The following is a 23,992-nucleotide window of genomic DNA, read 5'->3' as shown; positions in this document are numbered from 1 at the left end:
GGTTTTGTGCCTTCCTGAATGTTTATCTATCCTCAGAGCCTAAGTCAGTGTCTTACTTACTAAATGACTGAACGTTCTGAAAGGCTGTGATTATGTTCTTCATGGAAAATTTCCAGATTCTTTCTACTGGAAACAATCACTCAGAGACTGAATTCCACGTTGACAGGGTTTGCATTCTGTCCTTGCTTACATTAAATATCTTCAGGTATATAACTGGGCTGCCCATCCTGCAAGCTGTGCAGTTAGTGAGTGGCTTTATCATCCTTTCTGACACTATCTCTCAGCAGCTGCCCAAATCTTCGGAATTCAAGTTTGGGGTTTTATGTGGGTTATTTTTTTTTTTTTGAGATTTTTGTTTTTATTACTCAGAAAAGCTTCATTTTTAAATTTATTTAGCTTTCTGACTCTGTGCTTGTGCCTTCAACACTTTCACAACAATTTTCTGCTCCTCAATAAGGAAAGCATGCTTGGTCCTGCCACAGACACAGTTAGTACACATGGACCCACCATAGGCCCTCCGGACGTGTTTTTTCGTTTTAGGCAACCTCGTTAGAACTGCAGGCCTCACAGCACGAACTCCGCGAAGTCCTTGGCCGGGCACACACCACATGCAGATTTTGGTGCTTTCCCCACCTTCTTGGTGTAAAGGAAAACACTTCTATTACCAGGGGTTAGGGACAGCCTGGTTTTGTTAGAGGCTGTATTGGAGGACAGCCTCTGATTGCATGTCAAAAGCTGGACCCTGGTGAGTACCTAAACTGAAGTCACCCTCCCAAGAAGAGGAAAAGGAAAGTGCTTGCGAGTTCAAAGGTGCAGGATTCAAGTGTTAATGTCATTCAAATCTTCTCTTTCTGGTATCTACAAATTTAAGTATTAACACTATCTGAAGTAAGAAACACCATTTGGGCCCACAAAAGAATGACAAATTGGTTTTGATTTCTTTCCTTTAGAACATGGAATTTTAGTGCTCAAAGAGAGCAATGCAATCAGGTCATCCAATCTCTATCCTCTCTCCTTCCCCTATTCCCTCCCTCCCCTCCTCCCTCCCTCCCTCCCTTCCTCCTTCCCTCCTTTCCTCCCTCCCTCCCTCCCTCCCTCCCTCCCTCCCTCCCTCCCTCCCTCCCTCCCTCCCTCCCTCCCTCCTTCCCTCCTTTCCTCCCTCCCTCCCTCCCTCCTTCCCTCCCTCTTTCCCTGACCTCTTCCTTTTTTAATGGAGGAGACTGAGGTCCAGAGAAGTATGAATGATTTGTTCAAGGTCACAGAGCAAGTTAGTAGCTACACTTAGATCACCTCTTAAGAATAAAGAAACAAGACAAAATTGCAATTTAACAACTTGAAGCAAGTATCCTACCACACTCTCCCCCCTTTTAAGATATACTTTGATATTGGCTAGTCTTTTTCATGAAAGGGCTCTAGAGTAACATCCAAATGATCTTTTATTCCTTTGTTATATCAAGTTAAAGCTTTTATTCTGAATGATTTAAGGATGGGCTGCAGCATACATAAATATATTCATTTTTATCACTGACACCAAAAACATGCCCCTCAAGTTCACAGGGAAAGAATGAGTTGAATCAGTTTTCTGAAGCATGTGACTGATTTCCAGTGAGCTAATGGATACCTGATGTAGTTATTCTAACCTAATATATTTTTTAATGCATCTAACTGCAGGCATATTTGGCCCAGAGCCATCACCTGATGTGCTACTTCTCTGTCTCTCAGCCAAGTCTATTTTTGTGCTTGATACATTGACATCAGAAAATTCCAGGGGGTTATTGGGAGATAAGAACATCATACTTGGTAGAATTTTGACCATCTGTAAGGGGAAAAAATGTGATGCAAGCTTGGGTCTTAAATGTCCCTACCATTCATGGTCAAAAGCTTTAAATACTTTAAAAATAGTACATTACAAACCTAGGATTCCTTGTGGCAAGTTTTCTACATCAATGTTAAATAGGTGGACATGGTTGGGTCTTTGCATTTCAGGAGGAGAATGTTTCTTTAGCAGGTGAAGCAGAATTGAAAAACTGCGAAAAGAGGTGAAAGATTTGGTCCGAAAGCTTCAGATGAAAAGCTTAAGTAAGGTCAATGATTTTACACCTTGTCTCCTTTGTCTCCAATCACCATCTAGCCTCCTCCTCTGACCCCCAGATATGTGAATGGCTGATGATGAACTAATGAGAAAGGAAGAGAGAACTGGTTACAAATAAAAAATTTTTATTGAGAAGATAGACTAATATAGAAAAACAGCTTAAAGATGAAAAGGTTTGTGGTGCTAGGCGATTCACATAAAAATAGCATTTAATAAAGAGAAGGCTCAATCCTCTAAATTGAGTTTCAACTTGAACTACCCAAAATCAGGTCCAAAAGATGCCAAGTTTAGCTGGTCCCCGTCTTTGAATTAAAATATATGGGGAATTTAAGGTATTAGCAAGTAACAGGTATTGAAATTCTTATTCATCTTCAAGCCACCAGAATTATACTGAGATGGCGATGAGACCCGAAAAAGGAATACTTCTTTCACGTAACCAGCTCTATCTTTGCTGGGAGCCCTGGGGGAGAAGGCATTTGAAAGTCTACTGTTTGTTTCACTTGGGAAACCCTGGTACCGAGAAGTTGCATGAGGCTTAATGCCGTATGAAATGAGAAGCTAGAAAATGATATTTTTCAAAGACTGTTCCAAAGAACAGGATAATCAGTCTTACTCTGAGTAATTTATTCCTCTTCTCATAATTGTTCTTTCTCTTTCTTTCCAAAAGTAGGTAAACAATTTCCCTTTGGGGTTACATCACCAATTTGAATAATGATACACAGTCCCTGTGTCTGCAAATATTGCTGGAAGCCTCAATACACAGAGTGAATCATAAACCTTTTTATATCAAAGTTCTGATAGATCTTTGGTGGGGCCTGGCTCCTGGCTACATGGCTTGACATTTCACTCCATCAACTCCCAGAGATGTGTTTGTTATTCCCTCTGCTTCTGACACATCATCAAGAATGACAGAAGGCTTCTTCAAATCAATTGATGGAAGGTTGAGAAGAAGAGAACTTCCACACAGGTAGGGCATGATTAGGTTTACAGTAGTAAGTGAAACAGTTTATTCTTGTATTATTATTATTTGTTAATTATTGTATCATTTTCCATAAGAACTGTAAACCTACATTTTACCCCACCCTGTATAATTTCTGAACTATTCAATTGTGTAAGACAAGTAATTTAGTGTTTGGTGTATGTGACAATTAGAAATGTCTTAGTTTTCATTAGTTCATCTCTGAAAAAGTCTTGCTGCGAGGAACTAGAAAGTTCCACTTAATGTTTACATGGAATAGGAACTATTACTAAGAGATAGTGTGGACGAAAGGGGCCTCATGCTAACCTGACAAGCTCAGGGAAGACCTGCATGGTAGTCTTGCAAACTCAGAGACCTAAAGTAACCACAAAGGAGGGTCTGAAATTAAACTTTAATTAAAAGCAGTCATGGTGGGTAGTTACATCCTAGGCTGGTATCTTTACTGACAAGGTCAACCTTTACCTTAACTGAGCCTACCTGTCTTTTTGCATCTATGATAACATATCCTGGGTAACTCATAACTTCCCTTTTTCTGGACCCCTTGGGGCACAACCTAATATGCCCAGGCACCATGACAGATACCACAAATTCTTCCATTGTTATCATGTTAATTGTTGACTGTTGGCTATCCTGCACCCACCTAAGTATGTGTCTATCATTTTACTTTTTATCCAATCCCAGGGATTTCCGCCCCCCTCCCCCTGCTTTCTCCCACATCTCTAATCTATCACCAATGGATTTCATGTAACACACCTATGTCCCCTCCTTTGATTGCAATGTATAAAAATAGATGAAAAACCGCCATTCTCTGGAGCTTTATCCTAATCCATTGAGCTACTGCTTCCTGACAATTATTGACAGTTTGGCTCAGATAAACTCAAAAATTCTTTACAATTTTGAATGTTTTTACGTTAACAATAGAAATGGAGATATTAAGCTTAATTTCACATGCTTATAAAATATTCAAAAGCATGTGATAACACTGCTTAATTGTAGAGGTCAATTCTAACACACAGTTATATGTTTCATAAGACCTCAGTTACAATCAATTTATTGCTAGACTAGAGGCCTGGTGCACAAAATTCATGCACTGGGGGGGGGGGGGCGTTCTCTCAGCCCAGCCTGCACCCTCTGCAATCTGGGACCCCTGGGGGCATGTCCCACTGCTGGTTTAGTCCCGATCCCACAGGCAGTCAGACATCCCTCTCACAACCCAGGACTGCTGGCCCCCAACTGCTCGCCTGCCTGCCTGCCTGCCTGATTGCCCCTAACCGCTTCTGCCTGCCAGCCTTATCACCCCTTAACCACTCCCCTGCCATCCTGATCGACGCCTAACTGCTCCCCTGCTGGCCCGATTGTCCCCAACTGTCCTCCCCTGCCAGCCTGGTTGCCCACAACTGCCCTCCCCTGCTGGCCACCTTGTGGCGGCCATCTTGTGACCACATGGGGGCAGCCATATTGTGCGAGGGCGTGATGGTCAATTTGCATATTACCTCTTTATTATATGGGATATTCAAATGATAAGGTTAAACATATTAAACATGGGACAATTAAAAATGGTTTCTTGAAAAGAATGCCCTTTGGAATCCACATTAACCTAAGGGAATAAATAATTAATAATAATAATGGTATTGAGCACTGGATTTTACTAATACATTTTTATAAATTCATCTAGTGAGAGGGGCACTTTTTTTTTGGTTTATTTATTTTTGGTAACAGGTAAGAAGTAAAATAGTTGCATAGTTGTTGCATACATGACTACTTCCCAAAGGCATATATTCTTTCTAGTATTAGAGAATAGAGATAGTGGCATTTCTTCTTCATCATAATTTATTGGCTACCTGAGAAAAACATCCATTAGCTCTATTAAGTTGAATAACATCTTAAAACAATTTGAGACAACTACTGTAACATTATAATCACATTATAACATCACATTAACTATGGAAGCGTAGGATAAAATAGTCAAGAGATGTATACAATTTACATTTAGTCATATACAGAAGAGTGTTTAATTTCATGTAAGGTCACATCAGATTTCCTTTCCTATAAAGCCACATTTTCAGAAACACAGTTTGAGTATTATAAAAATAAACAGAGAATAGGTTTTCAAGTTACCTATGCCCATTCATAATTGCCCTTGTTCATCCAGGTGACTGTTATATACCAGTTCCAGCATCGCGCATTATGTCTTTCCATCTCTCTTCTCTGTGTAACTGAGGGTCTGGTGTTTATAGCAATACCAGTCCCTCAGAGGGGCTCTGTCTCTTTTTAGCTCTAACTCTGGACATGTGCTGCTTGAAATGTCCCTCTCTAACCTTGACTTCTCTCCCTTGCTAATTATTCAAGACTCAAAGTAGCATAATATATAAAGATTTGAACTTTGGGACCCTCCTCCTCCTTTCCTTAAAAGATTACAATTAAATGACTGTGTTTTTGCTTTGCTTCTCTGTTTTGTTTTGTCTCATTCTAGCCATTGTTTAAGAATACATGGAAAGAGAATTGAAGGGTCAAAATAATCTCATGGCTGTATTGAGTTAATCTATTCTCTGATTCAAATGGTAAGTACAAACTTAAATCTGTATTTTCCACTGAAAATTAGGCCAATTTTCACTCATTCATTTCCTGAGTTTCCATTATGTTTTTGATGCTGTGGAGTATGTGGATGAGAGAGATATTAAAGATGCAAGATCTATGGATGTTGGTGATTAATTGGATTTTGGAGGATAGAGAGAGGATAAATACATTAAAAACATAGCTAGGACAGCTGTGCTAGGTGAAATATGGTGCCATTTACTAAGATACATAATACAGGAGGCACAATATATAATAACCACATAATGCATATAGTAATAATGCAGCCCAAATCTGCCCCAATATTAAAAAATCTGTCCTGTTGGTTCATAAGTATTCTTAAACTTGACAATATTATGTCTTGATTTATGGTTTGGGAATGTATTTACTATACTACTTAGTATAGCACAGTAGCAGTTAGGTACATACTGTTTCATAATGGCAAGTCAGTAAAATGCTACTTTTTCATCTGAGAGCATTTTAGTGAAGGACAAAGATGAAGGCTGTTAGCATGACTTTTCTCACAAAGGGTCCACTATGAATAAAAAAAAATTACTATTACTCTGAACATTCTAATCTCTCCCCAAGACACTGACTTCTTTCGGGACAAATTTTCTACAAAGCAACTTTGAGCTTAGCTTGTCTAAGCTTTCAGTAAAGATATTAGCTTAGTTAGCATATTAATTAAGACAAGTTCCAATGTCCTCTTCCCTTCATTGCTGTATAATAATTATATGCTCAACATTTGTCCAGGGCAGTTCCATTACATAGAAGCGGTCCGACTGAGATTGCTGGTACTCAGTTCTGCCATGAAAGTACTGCAGTATGTTAAGGATTCCTGGCCATCAGCTACTTTATTTACTTTTGGACTATGTAATTGAATTTTGGTTGTACATTATGTGATTAAGGATTTAGAATACTTCAAGGTCCTTTGGAATCTCTTAATGGGTATAATAATGTTGCTACTACACATGCTGATGATTTAAGCCTATCTTTTATTGCCCCTGGAAGTCTTTCTCATCCCATTAGAAGGGAGATACTTTCCCTTATTGCCTTAATTTTATTTTTTTGCTACTCTGTTTAAGAGAGGCCCAAAGAATCTATGTTAATTTACATATTTTTTTTTCCTAAGGAAAACCCCAGGTTTTTTTAAAGGACAAAATAATGATAAAAGAAGAAGTGAAGAGTTTAGGAAGACTATCACTGGGATAGTCTTCAACAGCTTATTTCAGTTCTGTGTTGTGCATTGCTGGCAATGAAGAAAATACTCAGAAAAAAATTTAAAGGTGTTAAAGTTACTCCTCAAAGACTTTTTGGATTGAGATAGGAAATAAGTTTATCAAGCAGATAGGTAAGAAAGTGGACAAACAGACAGACAGATGCATATGCTTAACTTCTGTTTGAAAGATAAGAAATTCTGTAACATTTAATGTGGCTCTATCATTTACTGTGACCAAGGAATATTTTCCCTCAATCATGAATAATGAAAATAATATTTATAGAATTGACTGAGATAATGCATTATATTGTCTTAGCTCTTCATCTATACAGTTATGTGTATTATATGCATATAACACACACACACACATACACACACACACCCCTGTTTATTCCCAGATGTATCTGCACTGCAAATCTTTCCAAATTTAATTAAAGCCAATCTGAAAAAGAAATCTTTATTTCTTTTCTATTGTAAGGAATTGTGGAAGACAGCTAAAAATATTTTCATATTTCATTCTAAAATGCTTGACCATTTGAACAGGTTAAATAGAAACTAAAGCAATTAAATGTGATCAATACTAATGATAATACAGACACTGAGGGCCATATATTGGTATACCCAGTGATAGTCTTCCTAAACTCTTCATTTCTTCTTCTTTTATCACTGTTTTTTTCTTAAGAAAAACTGTGGAGTTTTCCTTAAGAAAAAAAAAATTAAGTTAACATATATATCTCTAGGCCTCTTTTAAACAGAGTAGCAAAAAATATAAATTAGAATAGGCCAAAGTATCAGTGCTTTAAACTTAAGTCAAAACTGTCGTTCTGCATTTGACAAATTACACACAAAAACTTGCACCCCCCCAAAAGGGTGTTGGATTCTTGTAAAGGCAAATGTGTAGAGTCTGTAAAATTCCCTGTATCCCAATCTCAGTCCATGAAAAGCGGGGGCTCTGAATGCACCTCCTGGCGATATGCACACCCTGAGAGCTTGCTTTGCATTGACTAGTTTCTTTCTCCCAAGACTACATTCTACTCCTCACACATTCAGTCACTGACCAAGGCTCTTCGAAGACCTCTGTACCTAATTCTTCAGCATCTCACGCTGCGTTAGGACATTGCCAACACTCCTAACAGGATCCTGATGCAGTGGCTGGCCTGCTGGTTGGAGACCCTCCCCGTTTCCATTGCCAACACTTCGCAGCACCCTTGCGCCTTAGACAGATTCTGTGGTCTCTTCTCAAAACTGCCACTGCAGGATATTCACAGTAATGATAATGAAGAGGACGCTGTTCACCGGACCAACGTTTAGTGACCTATATGACTGCCTAGATTGAAATTTCCTGGTGCCCAGTTTATACTGGTGTCTAGTTATATTGATTTTAAACCTTGGTTCCCAGGGAAGTTTATGGGCTGAGGGCAAGATTCACATCTCAAACCTCAAGAGTGAAGAGTGTGGAACTTCACCTGACCCTCCCACCAGGCCAGGCTGCTCATGCCCTTCAAGCTCTCTCTATTCATAAACACCTCTACCAAACTAAAGTAAAATTAAAAAGTAAAATAAAATAAAAGACTGCTGCCACCTCTTTCCCTAAACTTGTAAAATCAACAAGGAAGAACTTATTAAAAGTTTCAATATACAACAAGAGGGGTATATGTGCAAAAATAAATAAAATTATACATGTATATATACATTTTTTTTTTTTTTTTTTTTTTTTTAGAAAAAGAGCTGGCTCTGCTAATTTGAGCTTCGAGGGCCTTGGGTAAGTAGCTTCATCTCACTTATTTCAGTTTTCTTGTTTACGAAATGAGGAAAATAATTCCTAGCGTATTGTTGTGAAGACCGAGTATGAATTTGGAAGCATAAATACAAAGTGCTATAGTAGTGAACAGTGCTATATTTGGCAAAAATAAAGTTAAAACAATTTTAAGAGAAAGTCAGTGAGTTAAGGTGATTAAAATACATTGGACAAGAACCTCAGCAAATGTAGGACTTGCTTAAGGGGCTTTAATTAACTGGACAATATGAAACAGGTAATAAAGGCGTTCATTTGACCTGCTGGCACTATGTTGATCAATTGCTGAAATCAGTATCTGGTGTCTACTTGCCCCATTGCCAGTAATATATTTTAACAATGTATTTTCTGCCGCAATTGCTAGATTAAAGCTGGTCTGATGAGGTACAAGTTACCTCTTCCGGCCCCTGCCCCTGCCTCCTGTTCCTAAGACACAGACTTACTGTTCACCTGATTGGTGACATGAACATTAAAATTCAATTTGGCGCACAGAGAAGAGGACACTAACCAGGCTCCATCGGCAGCCTGGGCTTGCTGTCAGTGATGGGATCAAACCCATTACTCAATGTGATGAGGCATACATCCTTGGAGAGAAATTAAAATAACAGTGGTTTCAGATAAACTCTGAGGGAAGGCAAGAAAATTTCATCACCATTCTGAAAAGAACTACAATTTGATTAAACACAACACAACATACAACGGTCAAATTTTTTAAAAAAGAAGAATGGAAACTCAATTGGCTTCGGCAACTCTGATTTCCTTCTTTCTTTTACATTTAGCTTTAGTGAGGTATCATTGGCTAACGAAATTGTAAGCTATTTAAGGTGTACATCATGATAACCTGAGACAAGCATATATTGTGAAAAGATTTCCCCTATCCAGTGAATGAACACATCCATAATCTCACATATTTTTTCCTTCCTTTTTCTGTTTTTTTCATTTTTGGTAAGAACATCTGAATTCCCCCCTCCCAGCAACCTCAACCATAAAGCATAGAGATATCAATCATAGTCACCTAAACATCAGATCCTCAGACCTCATTCATCTTTTAGCTGAAACTTTGTACCTTTTTACCAACCTCTCTCTATTTCCTCCTCTTACCCCCAGCAACCCTTTTTTCTACTCTCTATTTCTGTGAGCATGACATTTTTTGAAATATATTTTTATTGATTTCAGAGAGGAAGGGAGAGGGAGAAAGAGAATCATCAATGGTAAGAGAGAATCACTGAATGGCTGCCTCCTGCACACCCCACACTGGGGATCAAGCCCTCAACCGGGCATGTGCCTTGACCAGGAATCAAACCGTGAACTCTTGGTCCGTAGGTTGGTGCTCAACCTCTGAGCCATTCCGGCCAGGCTGAACTTGACATTTTACAAGTGATTTCCTTCTTATGATTGTGCTAGATCAGCCTGTATATTTGGATTCTGCCCTTCAGTTTAAATTCATAATATGCCCTGGCATAGAACAAAATGATTCTTCACAAGGTCCAGGTGAACTTCGAGAGTTCTGTGTTCTTTGTTCTGTTTTGTTTATGTTGGCTGGGTAGGTGGCACAATACCTCAGCTAATAATCAATTTTCAGTTTCCTTTTTGACATAGTCTATATTCTTTCCATGGATCTTGAGGAAAGTGCTTTGCCAAAATAATAATAATAATAATAATAATAATAATAATAAAATAAAATAATAATAATAATGGCATACATTTATGAAATAATTGCAATGCATCAGATACTATTTTTAAGTGTTTTTCTTCTGTCAACTCATCTAATCCTTTCAACTATGAGTTGGTATTGCTATTATTGCTGCTGGGCCAATTTGCAGTGTCCCGTCCAAGGTCATGCACTAGGAAGTTATGTCCAGATAGTTTTCCCAGAGAGACCGGACTCTTCACTACCACTCTCATTCATCTTCAACAGTACTATTGGTTATGATTGGTGTTCACTGTGTGTGTGTGTGTGTGTGTGTGTGTGTGTTTAAGATAAATTGAATAATATAGCCCTTTCATAATTTTAATAGTGTAACGTTTTTTGGATTTAATTTATAGAACACCTCTGTGGTGACATATGAAGTAGCTTAGTAGTAAGACCCATAATTTGTGCATCCTTCACAATTCCTGCTAGAGTAGATGCTCTCTGCTCATGGGATGAGGGACTCAAGAAACAACAAAGGGCCCTGACCGGTAGTTCAATGGTTAGAACATCTGCCTGCACACCAGAGGGTCACAGGTTCGATTCCTGGTCAAGGACATGTACCTGGGTTGCAGATTCCATCCCCAGCCTGTGTCAGGGTATGTGAGGGAGGCAACCAATTGATATGTCTCTCTTACATCTCTCTCTCTCTCTCTCTCCCCCTCCCTTCCACGCTCTCTAAAAATCAATGGGAAAAAAATCCTGGGGTGGGGATTAGCGTCAACAATAAAAAGAAACAACAAAGGATGACTAAAGCCACAGTTCTGGAATTTTGGGGAAACATAACAGATGACATGATAGGAGTAATTCAGGGCACAGCAGATTCGGCTGGACAAAGGTTTCCAATTTGTTTGTGTGTTTGTTTGCTTTCTAATTTGAGCACTATTTGTAAGAATGATTGTAAGAATAGTGTGGTAAGACTTGTTTCTACCAAGGAGAGAAACTAATTGGTAGATAAAAAATAGTAAGAGTGGCAAAAATAATTTATGATAGTAAATGTTGCATCATTATTTTCAAGACTACACTTCACCTAGAAACCACTTTCTATTATTTACATGAAGATATAATCACCCCTACTCCTTGGTTCATAGCTTAATTTGCATGAGAGGCCTTAGTAGGAAAAACAGTAAAAATGTAGCTGAATTAATCATAAATAATAATCATATCCATTTATATAACACCTTTGAAAAGATCCCTGGAATCTTGCTAACTTTTAAAACCATGCACCAGATTTCAAATGCAGAACATCCTGCTAATGCGATGTCGAGGTTACAAATTTAAACACATTGAGGTCAGCAAATGTGAGAGGTATGGTTCTCATTACAACATCATCTCACCCACATACGCACGCTTTATTATTTTTTTCTTAAAAACTCACATTTAAGAGTGCAACTGCTACTGAAAATATTATGTCACCCTAAGTGTCTAGCATGAAAAATTGTAAACATTGTGGGATTGTTGTCTTTCATGTGTTGATATTTTGATCTATAGCATAAAATTGCTGCAAATTGAACTTTGATTTTTTTCCTCGGATCATAAACTCAATGAAAATGCTGACCTAGAAAGCAAATAAAAATTTGATCTGCTCACCTTGCTTATTTTAGTTTGTGCATTCCCTGAATTCAAGAATGAGTGGAGGCACAGAAGGGAGAGCCGTGCTGAAACTAACACTTATTGATTTCCTACTGTGGTTGAGACACAGTGTTAGGTGTTTCGTCAATATTAACTTAACCAGACTTACAACAATTCTAAAAACTAGCTATTGTTAGGTTTGATAGAGCAATTGAATTGACGCCCCCTCCCTGGGAACTGGCTTTTCAGGTCATTTCACTATGGACAGTCCCTTTGACCACATTTCACTTGTGGTGACCACATTCCATTATCTCCCCTCCGGGAATGCTTAAAGAAGACTCCGCCCAGGACAAAGCCCCCCAAAGTGCTCTAAAAGCTGCTGACTCCCCATCACTGGGTGCTGGAGCCATCCAGGCTCAGCCACCAGGTGTGAGGATGATGGAATAAATTCGTAATCCCTCACCACTCTGGCCTCGTGCGTTCCTCCTTCAGCGACCTAGTAGTTACTAGTATAACTATTTTTACAAATGAGTAAATGGAGGCTCAGAGAGATTAAGTGACTTGGCCAAAGTGAAGCTACTAATGACATGCAAGTCTAAATTTGTTAGTTTCTAATGCTATTCCCACTTTTCCCACTAGATTTGGGGGAGGGGGGGGACCTAATAAAGTATCTCTACAGACTGCCTACCACTTCCCCAAATCAGGGTCTTAATTTAGAGATTTTGCATGTTTAAGTGATAGGTTGTAGAATTTAGAAAAAAAACCAAAAACCCAAGGACAAAATTTTAAGCACAAAGTTAAGATTCTCCAATATATTCCTCACAATTGACATCCAGCATCTTAAATTAGAAGCATATGGAGAAGGGTATGTGAGTCCAGTTAAGGAGGAGGCCGTGGGGCAAGACCATCTGCTTGTATGCACCGACTCAGTCACCTTCTGGGGGGAAGGGGCATGATGCAGTTTATCAAACGAGTTGTCGTTGTACTGGGGGAGGAAGGTTTTCTTTTATGACAGATAGTTAGATAGCCACTCTGTAATGAAAATGTCATGACAGCATATGGCATGATAGCACACATACTGTATATATACTGTATAACACTGTGTACGATAGAGAAAGCATCCACATTTTTCTAATACATAGAACTACCCAGAATTTCCTTTTTAGAGCTGAAAAGACTCTAAAAGCTATTCCTTTGCCATTCCCAACCTTTTAGAGATGTGAAAACTTAGGCCAGGGAGGTTAGTTTATTTGTTTAAGCTAGCAAGTGTCAGAGCCCGCACTAAAACTGAAGATGACTTATGCAAATTTTACCTCCAGTTTCTGATCACAGAAAATAGACTTTGGAAGCTAGCTTCAGAATTGCAGCTTGCTTTGCAATAATTACTTCAGAAAAAAAATTTTTAATGCGTTTTTTGTTGTTAATCTTTACCCAAGGATTTTTCCCCCCATTGATTTTATTTTAGAGAGAATGGAAGGGAAGGGGAGAGACACAGAGAGAGAAACATCCATGTGAGAGAGACACATTGATCGGTTACTTCCCTCACATGCCCTGACCAGATCTGGGGATCAAACCTGCAGAGTTACGTGCCTTTGACGGGAATTGAACCTGCAATCCTTCAATCTTCAGGCCGAGGCTCTAACCACTGAACACTCTAGCTAGGGAAGAAAAGTTTTGATAGTTGAATCCTACTTGAGATAGCCTGGGAAACACTCATTATTTAAAGGATACACTTTGGAGTGGTTGCATGAAGCAATTTATTTAGCACGAGAGAGGGGAGGAGATAGAGAAGACAGAGTCAGAGACAGAAAGTAGACATTTACCTGAAACACTTTCTCCACGGTCCTGGCTTAGCACATTTCCCTAATTTTCTTCTTATCATTTGGCCCTACCTCTACTGATTCCTCCTCTTTTCCCAATACTATAGACCAGTGGTTCTCAACCTGTGGGTCGCAACCCCTTTGGGGGTCGAACGACCCTTTCACAGGGGTCGCCTAAGACCATCGGAAAACACATATATAATTACACATTGTTTTTGTGAGTAATCACTATGCTTTAATTATGTTCAATTTGTAACAATGACATTGGGGGTCACCACAACATGAGGAACTGTATTAAAGGGTCGCGGCATTAGACAGGTTGAGAACCACTGCTATAGACAGAGTGTGTCAGAACGCAGTCTCCCATCTCTTTTCCTCTCTTTCCTCCCTAACTCTTGGGCCATCTAATCAAATCCCAGTATCACCTGTAGGCTGTTAACTTCACATAACTTTAAGCACTGAACTTTCTACTAAAATCTAGATTCACGTGGCTAAGAATGTTATGATAGTTCTACTTTGTTATGTAGTAGCTATCTCAACTTGGCCACATCCTTAACCAAATCATTCATCTTTCACCTCCCATCTCCTATCTCTGTGTTCTTTGTTGCACTAAAGAGCAGCACTATTCACCCAGTTGCTCACTAGAAACCCTGAACACCTACCGCTCTTTCTTTCCCATCCACATCCAGCCAATTAGGAAATGCTGTCGGGTCTACTTACACAGCACATCCACGGTCCAACTCCTCCGCACTTTCAGCACAATATCCAAAGCCAAGCCACCATCATGTCTTTTCTGCCCACAGCAGCTCTCCTAAATGGTCTTCCTACTGCCTCTGTGGCCTATACTGCACGCTTTACACATCAGTGAAAACACCCTCCCACTACTAATTCTCTAATGGGTTTTTAAACCACATTTGAATTCAATTCCAAAGTTCTTATCATGATGTATAACATTACTTCCTTATTTCATTCAGGTCTTTGTCCTAATGATGTCTGAAAGGCTGTCCATGAACAGATAGATAGAAAGATAGATGATAGATAGATAGATAGATAGATAGATTACTCTTTCCTTGCTTGCTTCATGAGGTCAGGGACTTCATTTGTTTTGTCCACTTTTATACACTAAGTACCAACCTCTAATAAATACTTGTTGATAAAACAGACAATGTTTGTTTTATCAAATTTATGGAACTTGAAATACACAATGAAAAACTCAGCACATCTATAATAATAGAAGAGTAATATGCTAATTAGACTGGACGTACTTCAGGACCACCTTCCAGATGAAGCTGGGGCTGCCAGGGAAGCTGGGTCGCGGATGCTGGAGGAAAGCTGGCAACCAGGGGAAGGAAGGCCTACTCTTGCATGAATTTTGTGCACCGGGCCTCTAGTTATATTAATGATTATAACTGAAGTATTCCATTTTATTTAGCACTATCCTATGAAAGGGTGTCCAGGACTATTTTTTTCTTGAATTAACGATACAATGGGTATTTTCAATCGTCACTTTCAAATCATATAAACTAAACAGATATATGAGTATTGGGCTGTCACTTAATACATGCATGCATACATATAGTCACACATTGTCCTACACACAAAAAAAAAGTACGGGTAAACGGACTTTGATTTGATCCAAAGCGCTTAGAATAGTGATCCTGGGGGATTTTATATTCTAGGGAGTTGCGAGTGAAAGAATCCCACAGGTCACAGGTGAGCAATCAAACTGTTTAAGGGCAGGGTGTATCTTCACCGGAAAGATACTCATCATGTGGCTCAGAAATGTTGAAAAGTGAGATTAAAAAAAAAAATCAAATCAATGTAGAAATGATCATATGGTGAAAAAATAATAAACTTGGTCAAAGAAAGAGAAGGAATTAAAAGAATTTTAAAAATTAAATGTACCCACCCTCAATAGGTTGCAGTGAGAAGTCCCAAGATCAACCTGAGCTATCACAGTGGAAGCGAAGAGTCAATTGAACGTTCCCTGGCTTCCCTTCCGGAGCAGCTCCTGGTGCCTGCTAGGGTGGACCCACAGCTCCACTGCGCTTGCAGCCTCAGAAATGTGTGCTTGCCCCTTGCTCCACTCCAGTGATCGTACAATAAGAACAAGTGTGATGCTTTAAAATAGCTATTTTTCCTCACAAAAATGTCTGTTTTTGGTTAGTGTAGGAGATGCGCAGGATTCTTTGCAAGCTCATACCAGGGGTGACTACAGTCTCCTGGTGGACGTGTGTGCAAATGTGTGAGTGAGATGTGGGGTTTTCAGAAAGGTCCTTCCCAGAGGAAGCGCCATTTAAGCTGAGAAATGAAAAATGCCCAGGTGAAGGGCGTGAGAGGAGAGGGGGACCTGGGCTTTAGAGAGTTGTTTTAATCGGAAGGAACAGGATTCATCTTAAAACTGACACATTCCCTGGCTGGTCTGGCTCCGTGGATAGAGGGTTGTGATAGATCCTCCCTTCCCCCTACTGGTGGGTGGAGTATGACGTAACCTGTACCTTATATGGACTATACATTGAACCACCAATCCACACCTGCCAAATAGCCTAAGCCCTTGTTCCTTTATGGACCATACAGTAAGCCATCAATCATCGTGCGCCGAAGGGAGGATCTGTCAGGCTGGCCTGCGGACTGAAGGGTCCCTGGTTAAAGGCACATGCCTGGGTTGCAGGCTTGATCCCCAGTAGGGGGTGTGTAGGAGGCAGCCCATCAATGATTCATGCTCATCATTGATGTTCCTATATCTCTCTCCCTCTCCCCTCCTCTCTGAAATCAATAAAATATATTTAAAAACAACAACAACAAAAACTGACACACGGCTAGTAAGTATACAAAGAAGTCCTTGGTCCTAGTCTTAATTGCTCTGCTTTCTGTTTTCTTAGGAAATTGGTTAAATGCTTAGGACTTCTTCATTGGCTGTACGATGTGGATAAAAGCAATGGGCTCAAGGAACCACATTTAAGATTTAATTAAAGAAAAATAATATAAATAAATACCACGAATAATCCATGTAAGAAATACAAGTTATATGAAAAAAAACTCGACCGAAGTTATTACTGCAGATGCAAACTACAGACTGACACTCTTTTTCTTCTGATTCATCTTCTGTAGTTTCATGGAAAGCTGATGTTCCCTCTGGGCTGTTGTACTTTAAAAAGGATGATGGAAAAGTAGGCAGCATCTAAGGAAAGAGCAATGAATTGACGGAGAGGACCCTTCAGAAATGAATAAAGAAGTTTTGTGTTATCTTGTCTAGAAAAGAGATGGTAGAGAAGGGTATTATAACTCTCTTCAAAAATATGAACGACTAATATTAGGAAAATGTAGGCCAGATGTGCGTTAGCTCCTCTGAAAAAGTTGGCTGAGTTTGTTTAAACATTTGGAAGAAGGTTACTTATGGAGTCCTGGGGGCAGGAGATGGGCCGTCTTCTTATCAGTTCTTGAGATACCATCTGCTTGGACAAAAAGATACTCAGAGATACCCATTCACTCTCTTGGACTGGATTATTCCAGTCTGACAGCCACTGGGTAATTTGCAGAGGACAGGGGGCACTCATTTGGAAGACAATCACCTGCATAAATCCTCACTCTCTGGGAGACAAGCAGGAAGTGCCCTTCCCGGAGTTCCCTGAGTTCCCTCAGAGGGGAGGTGCCTCTGGACTGTCAGCTTTCTTTTTCTGAGGGGCTGTTTCTGGCTCTTTATTGTCTCCCAAAGAAAGTCATTTCCAAAACACAGGCCCAAGGACAAAAATCTTTTAAATTTTTCATTACATTTTGGAACATCTGAATTTAAAAATCTAAAATATGTGCCTTTTAATTAAAAAAAAAAAGTCTTCACACACATCTAACTCCTGTAACATATATAGTGCTAACTCGTTATGCCATCTCAAATGTAACTGTCCTTTGCTGAAGAAAAAAGGAACTCATGCCTTAGCCCTACATATAGCCTTCATTTGCATATCTATGCATATATACACACACCTCATTTTACATTAAATCTGTCTCTATACTATTTATATTTATACCCATTTGCAGGGCCCAAGTATATTTGGCCATTTTTGAATTCTGCTGAGTATTCTTAGGAAAGTATTCTTAAAAAGTTATACTTGGTAAACTTTGCAACAGAACTGAATTATGGTGGAAATCCTATACAAATCACTCAATCTTCCCTGCAGCAAAAAATTACAATGTCAGAAACATAAGGTGCTGACCTCCCAGTGTGAACAGAGTAGGGGGTGAATGATGGGGATAAAGCTCTTGATTAGAAATGTTTTTCTTGAAGAATAAAGCGTTTATGCGGGGAAACAGCCATGAATAAAGTCCACTACCCCCTGATGTTTATCCATATAAAGCACAAGGTGATTTCTCTTCAAGGGAAGAAAGGATGAAAAATAAAAACCTCACATTTTGGACTGATACTCAAAGTTATAAATGTTTAATGCATCTGGTTACTACAATGTTACAGTGGTTTCCCTTTAAAAAATAAAAAATGTGTGTGTGTGTGTGTGTGTGTGTGTGTGTTTAAGAAGAAGCAAATGAGCTCTAGCTGGTTTGGTTAAGTGGAAAGAGCATCGGCCTGGGGACTGAAGGGTCCCAGGTTCGATTCTGGTCAAGGGCACATGCCCAGGTTGTGAGCTCGGTCACCAGTGGGCAGCGTGCAGGAGGCAGCTGATCAATGATTCTTTGTCATCATTGATGTTTCTCTTTCTTTCTCTCTATTTCTCTCTCTCTCTCTCTCTCTCTCTATCTATCTCCCCCCCTTCCTCTCTGAAATCAATAAAAATATATTTTAAAAAATAAAAATAAAGAAGAAGCAAATGAACAATCCTAAAAGTGAAAAAGCATTATTTAATTTTAGAGTATAGAAGTGACTAGTGGGTTATGTGCAAATTTCTTTGAAAAAATTACATCGGCACGCTGCTTGAATTGGATTGTTTTAAAGTCAGAATCAGGGATTGAAGCTCTGCAACTTGCTTCCCAACAGGGGAGCAGCTCAGCTCCTGAACGCCATGGACCATGACAGAAGCAGAACACTCCTTTCCTCCCTCCCTCTAAAAATTCCAATAAAATATCCCCTGGAATAAGGAGAGAAGGTTTTCACTGAAACTGAACTCACCACCATCTTTCCCAGTGGTTCTGAACTCTTGAAACAGTTTGTTTTTATTGTTGTTTTTGTTAATCTTCACCTGAGAATATTTTTCTATTGATATTATTTTTAGAGAGAGTGTGGAAGGAAGGGGGAGAAAGAGAGAGAGAGAGAGAGACATGCACGTGACAGAGACTTATCCATTGGTTGCTTCCCGCACGCCTGACGAGGGTCTGGGAGAGAGCCTACAACTGAGGTACGTGTCCTTGATGGGAATAGAACCTGAGACTCTTCAGTCCATGGGCTGATGCTCTGTCCACTGAGCCAAACTGGCTAGGGTGAAAAACAATTTGCCTTTAAAAAGTACCAATGTCAAGTCCCCCACTGAAATTATTTGGAAGGGGCCTATATATTAGTTAGTTTTTTCTGTTGTTTTTTGTTGTTGTTGCTTGGTTTTTTTAAAACACCCTACAGGTAATTCTAATATGAAGCTAGGGCTGGGACCTACACTGGCACCCCCTTTACACATTTCTACTTTATTAATGCAGTAACAATAATTCAGTCATATAGTCTAACAATTTAAGTCCTGGCCACCCGTTCCTTCTTTGCTCTCTGACCCTTCTGTTACTAATCTCTTTGCCACCTACATAGTCAAATCTTGGCTTGACATGTTGTACTACAATAACATTCTCCAATGTTGACTCTCTCCAGGCTGGGTCTTTTCACACGCAGGAATCTTCCAGAGACAAAACTTTCATTATTTTATTCCCTAAACATAACCCCCAAATCTTCAATTTGCTCACTTACTCCTTCAGAAAAACATTCGAAGTTTTTATATAGAGCATTCAAGGTCCTCTGTAATCTGATCCAGACTTTCTTTCCAAGTTGAGAGTGTATCATTCCACAGCAGGAATCCTCAGCTCCTTTGAGCTTTATCTATATTCAATATTTCCTGAACACCTTCCCAAATTCATCTTCTTGATTTTTTCTTCTGTTCTCTTCTTGAAATGTTGACTCTCTCTGCTCAACCCAAATCAAACCATATCCACTCTACATCCTCGCTCAAGTATCCTTTCCCAAAGCATTTCTCAACCATGAAAGCAACCTCTCATCAATTAACTGTCTGTAGCACTTATTATTTGCACTATTCATCTTGCTCAACTGTGCTCCCAATGTTATTGTAAGCTCTTCCAAGACAAGACATGTATTTCACATGCAGCTGTGAACACCTGGTGCACATAGTAGGTACTCAATACTCATTTGTTAAAGGAATGTAAAATGATTAAATGGCACAGAACTAATATGATCTCATATCTTAGTGGCTTAAAGCTGAGTATGCAAGTGCTGGGAAGTGCTGCCTGGATCCCAATGCCAGAATTATATTTATGAGGACATATGGAGGACAAAACAGAAGGGAATGCTACAGTCCAAGAAGGGGGAAAAAAAACAATTCTCAGAAAAAAAGACCATTTTTAACCTTAGGGTTCATTTAGATCTCCAAAAGATCACATACAAAAACAGTGATGGAAAGTAAAACTTCAGCATGGGAGAACCAACAATTTTAAGCCCCTTAAAATGTAATGCTAATTTAATTTTCCTTAAATAAAGCTTTAATCTTTGTTTCAATTCAACTTGAGGGACCAGTAAAGACCTCTCCATCCTGTTGGTGTCTGAGTATGAGAGGGGTGCTAGCATTTGCTTTCACACAGAAGGAACTGATTTATTTAGAGACCCATGATGCCTCACTTCCTTCCCTGTCCTGCCTCCCACTTCCACCTCCAACTAAGCAAGAAGGACATGGAGTCACAAATGCTTCCTGTACCTCTCCCTTGTGAAGAGAATTTCTAACTTTCTCCCAGAATGATTTAGATACGACATTTGACTAACCTTTAATTTTTAAATCAGAGTGTGAGAATGATATTGGTGCAATTTTGAGTATATGAGAGTAGTGGACCTTTCTCCCTCATCTCTTGCCATTTAGAATCAGGAATATGATGCCCAGAAAAACCGATCTTGATAAACACACTCCCCATGTCAATGGTTGATCCACGAACCAGGGTGTAAGCCAATGAGCTTTTCCCAGTGATAGAAAGTATCTCAGAAACAGGCACATGGCTGAAGTAGAGCCAATAGGATACAAAGGGAAGTGGAAGTTATTGCAGGGAAGACATTTTCTTACTTTTCAGAGAGATTCATAGAAGGCAAAGTCTCTCTCACTCTTTTCCACTAGACATGGCAGAGGAAGCAAATACCCTTAATTGCTACTAAAACCATCCCACAACCACAAGGGAACAGAACTGGGGATGAAGATGATGCCATGGTTGCTGTCTATGAGGTGAGCTGGATCAGATTCCTGGAAACCCACTCTGCCTTCTGGCTTTTCTGCTATGCGAGCCAATAAATTCTGCCTTTAAGTTAGTTTGAGTTGGGTTTTCTGTTATATACAGTCCCAGGCACCATAAGTGATGAGATGATCCCGGCAACTGAGACAGATCCTAAAGGAAGAGCATACCTAATTCTGAATGCCAAACTGGCTCCCTAAACCAAAATGCATTTCCTTTAAATGGTCTGATTTTGATCGTGTTTAACATGTCACTGGATCCAGTGCATAAAGGCATTCAATCATGATTTTTCAAATAATTATTGAGCACCCACTAGTGAGAGTCCAGATGAACATTGAACAAGTACTTCTGGGTGCTATGAGGGTTAGGAAGGAGAACTGGGTACTAAGGAAACATATACGAGGGGAACAAACCTACAGTGAGAGAAAAATCCAGTTTTACCCCAAGATTTGATTTGAATAGAAGACAGTAAGGGGAAGAGTTGGAATAGAAGGAACAGCACATATGGCGTCCTGGATGAAAGGGAGTGTGGTATTTTTAAGTACCTGGAGATCTCAACTGTACCGAGAGTGGGAGGAAGAGAGGAGCGCCAAGAAATCAAAGTCCGTGAGAGTCAAGATAGGCATTTTGCATTTCATCCCATTTTGCAACATCACAGGTGCAATACCAGATGTAAATGACAGAAGAGTAACACTATTCTAACCATTGGCATTTTGTTTAGAAGATAATTGTTTCAAAGAAAGTCTGTATTTATATGTAGGAGGTAGAAATTCATGCTGATAAAAGAATCATATGATTATATCCATTGGAAGGCACCTATATTTTATTTCAAATGCCCCACTAAGCCAGATGGATAAAGTTTCATGATCTTGAACATACTGGAATTGTTTTCCAGCATGTTTTTATGACATGCCGGAAATTATGACATACTGGAATTGTTTTCTGGCATGTTTTTACAAATAATGCCCATGAAAGTTCATAAAACTTTTAAAAAGTATGTGGCAACCAGTAAGGATTCAAAATCACTTTCTGGCAGGAAACATTTTTTTTAAATAAAAGTAAGAATAACAGTTATTACATACATTGAATTAGTCCCGCTTAAAGAATTGTAATAGTTTCGTACATGCTCAGTCTGGCGGGCTGTGTCATTTCATTTGGGAGTAAGAGTACAGTGGGAGAGGATTTCGTGAAGCAAAGGAAACAGGTACGGCTAGGAGGAAGGAGAGGTGATGGACCAGCCCGCCGAGCCCACACTGTTCTCTGCTTGGTCCCCTTAGTTACTCTGTATAACAGGTGATTTTATAGAAATCTGCAGCTATTGTAGGGTTATAGACATTCTTCAGAAATTAGATTCCATTTAGTTAAAATCCATGTGAAATTTACTATCTGCGTTACAGGAGACATGTTACATAACTTCTCTAAGCTTCAATTTCCTCCTTTGTAAAGTGGAGATAATGTTAATTTTATGTCATAACTTTATTCTCAGGATCAAATAAGATAATACTTATTGAACACTACCCCTGGAACATAGCAAGCACTCAGAAATATCAGGAATTATTAGCTGCAGTCATTCATCCATAATGCATGGAGAAATATCATTTTCAATCCATAATACACGTAGAAATATCAGTCCCTAGGGGGCAGCCCTGATAGGAAAGGAGATGGGGCTGTCTTACCTTGGAACTTCCGGTACATTCAGGAAGAGAAATGGGACCAGTCACAGGGACATAGACTAAAACACGGCTTTGAGCAGACAACAAGGTCGGTAAATGCAATCCTGGAACATTCTGTCGTTAGTACCCAGAAATCTTGAAATCCAAGATTTGAAATGTAGTTGGAATACAGAGGAAGATGCCAGATATTGACAATACGAGCTAAAGGTTGGTGTTAAGGGAGTAGCGAAAGTATCGCAACGGACCTTGCTGCACTTTAAAGATCTGGCAGCCCAGTGCAGTGACCTTACTTACTCTGTTGGGGAATGAAAGGCTTGACCTAGACTCTGGCTAATGTCAGAAGACCTGCTTTGTAGTTTGATCCTGACGCTCATAAGACTTTGGTTTTGAGCAAATTAATCGTCATTTTAATGATTTAATTTCCTCATCAGTAAAATAGGGATAATTATATCTGGTCTGCCTACCAACACCCATTGAATCATTTTCCTGTTCTTGGGGTTGCAATATGAAGATGAAAAGAAGTGTTCTATTGCACCCACTGTCCAGTAAGGAATCAAATATTAACAATCAATTATACTACATACACTCACTACATAATACAATGCGATGCCATCTTTCACAAGGACATGCATGAGGTTCAGGAGAACCCAGTGTGGAAGGAACATCCATGCTTGCCCATGAGAATTAGGGAAGAGTTCATAGAGGAGATAAGATGTAAGCTGGTGTTTGATAGATGACTGGGAGCTTTCAGGTGGGTGGGGGAGGAAAAGATACTCCTTCCCAAGAGAGAGGGCAGAATGTACACAAAGCACAATAGTATCTTCGGGGGCTGAATTAGAAACAAAAGTTGCAAGTAAGTCAAGCCAAAGGTTGCTTGAGGTTCTGCATTCGTTTCCAGTGCTATTACAGTCATTTCAGTTGCAGAGCCTGTTGGGAAATGACTGATCTTGATCCTGGAATATTCCTCCCATTTGGCCAGCTTCTATAATTCATTCAATTAGGTCAGAGATAGCGTTGCACCTGCAAATGTCATCGCCTCCAGTAGCCAACAGTGAGCACACTCTGTGCTCTGACTTGCACGCACCAAGCACAGCTCCTACATTCACTGAAGGGGCCCTTCTGCATCAAGGTTGCGGAGACTAACGGAGCA

The 23,992-nt window shown here is 39.5% G+C and overlaps 1 pseudogene; it reads right to left on the bottom strand.

The window, feature by feature from the left end:
- Positions 1-341: 341 nt before the first annotated feature.
- The window catches only part of LOC132212706 (uncharacterized), an 84,466-nt pseudogene continuing 60,815 nt past the window's right edge, over positions 342-23,992 (bottom strand).

The sequence above is a fragment of the Myotis daubentonii genome, chromosome 11 (assembly GCF_963259705.1).
Source record: "Myotis daubentonii chromosome 11, mMyoDau2.1, whole genome shotgun sequence".
In the NCBI taxonomy this organism is placed as follows: Eukaryota; Metazoa; Chordata; class Mammalia; order Chiroptera; family Vespertilionidae; genus Myotis; species Myotis daubentonii.
This window is presented reverse-complemented; position numbering and strand designations above follow the sequence as displayed.